This window comes from Lipotes vexillifer, unplaced genomic scaffold (genome assembly GCF_000442215.2).
Source record: "Lipotes vexillifer unplaced genomic scaffold, Lipotes_vexillifer_v1.1 scaffold8, whole genome shotgun sequence".
In the NCBI taxonomy this organism is placed as follows: Eukaryota; Metazoa; Chordata; class Mammalia; order Artiodactyla; family Lipotidae; genus Lipotes; species Lipotes vexillifer.
In genome coordinates, this window is record NW_006781519.1 from 2892853 (window position 1) to 2894603 (window position 1751).

The following is a 1751-nucleotide window of genomic DNA, read 5'->3' on the forward strand; positions in this document are numbered from 1 at the left end:
CCTTTCATATTGTGGATGGTTTCCTTTGCTGTGAAAAAAAAATTTGTAAGTTTAAGTCCTATTTGTTTATTTCTGCTTTTATTTCTTTTGCTTTAGGACACATGTGCAAAATACTGCTATGATTTATGTCAAAATGTGTTCTGTCTATGGTCTTTTCTAGTTTTATGGTTCAAGCTTACATTTAGGTCTTTAATCCATTTTGAGTTTATTTTTGTATTTGGTGTGAGGAAGTATTCTAATCTCGTATTTTACACGTAACTATCTGGTTTTCACACCACCAATTATTGAAGAGACTGTCTTTTCTCCATTGTATATTCTTTCCTTTTTTGTCATAGATTAATTGACCATAGGTGGTTAGATTTACCTCAGTGCTCTCTATTCTGTTCCATTGATTTCTGTTTATGTGCCATCTTCTGTTTCTAATACTGTTTGATAGACAGCTTTCGGCCAGTATCTAGTGCTCTTTTTGTTGCTGTGTGTCTCTGACCATGTTCTACTGGGTCAGAAAACTGCTTCTTGAAGTGGATCCTGCTACCTAAAAGTCCTGGCACAACCCAGCCCAGGTTCCAGTGAGGCCAATGTGAACATTACATTTTAAATCTTTTATAACTTTTGTTACTCTAGCCTTTGGATTCTTTATTCTATGAGCTTCATCTACAAGAACAGCTGACCATTCCAAACTGCTAAGTTCATCCAGACACAAGTACAGTATTTCATAAGCCGTTACAGCTATTTCACATTTCCTCTGCTTTACACAAGTCAGTTCATTGTCTTTTTTGTTACCATGTAAAATAGTGATTCTGAAATATCCCCAGGTGTCCAATTCATCATCCCATTTGTAGAGGACAGAAAGAGGAGCAACTATTAAGAACATATTTTTTGTTATAAGAGAAGGGGTGTTCCTTTTTCATACTTTGTAGTAAAACCTCTGGCATTTTATTTTCAATATCTTCATGAGTTATCTTTTTATGCAAAACTGCCACCAAAAATGAAATAGCCTGTACTGTTTTTCCAAGCCCCATATCATCACCAAGAATACTCCTTCTTCCTTGGATGAACTGTCCATAGATAAACCGGACTCCTTCCCTTTGGTAGTCTGTCAAATACCCATTAATAGTATAAGGAATAGAGTTTCAATCTTCAGATAAGAGAAAGCAACAGCAGAAGATGGAAATTTTCTGTCTAGGATATAAGGTTTTTCCAAATCTTCATCATCAAATATAAAATTCCTGAAGCAATCTTTAACAGTTCTTACTTCTTGAAATCTTTTGAGAAGTACTTTCCTTTCTTGAAAATCTGAATATAAGATGATGCAAATGACTTCCCATTTTCATCCACAGTGATAGATTTTATAAAGTTTTATGAAGTGATAGATTTTTATAAAGTTTTTCGTTATCTGGAGAAGAGGAAGACATCTTTCTCCTGGATGCCATGTATTTGCCAGTCGTTTCCACACCTGGTTTCTAAGTAGAAGGATCCGTCTGGCCAGGGGGAGGGGCCTGGCAGCTTGGTTGCATTTAGCCCCAGGCCAGGCAGGAGGATGACAAGGAGGAGGCCAGTGAGAGGATGGTGGTCAATACCACTTCCTGCTGCCCTCTATACAGTGCCTCCTCCATGTGGCCCATTAACATGTGACAGAGGGAACAAAGGGGGGGCCCAAGGCATTGAAGGGAGAAAGGATAGTGGCCAAAGTATGCTGTGGAAGCTGACAAGGCAGCACTCACTTAGTCCTCTATAGCTCTGCCACTGGT

The 1751-nt window shown here is 38.3% G+C and overlaps 1 pseudogene; it reads right to left on the minus strand.

Annotated features, from left to right (window-relative positions):
• Positions 1-419: 419 nt before the first annotated feature.
• On the minus strand, positions 420-1517 carry LOC103078931 (putative DNA repair and recombination protein RAD26-like pseudogene; annotated as a pseudogene).
• Between the last annotated feature and the right edge of the window lie 234 nt (positions 1518-1751).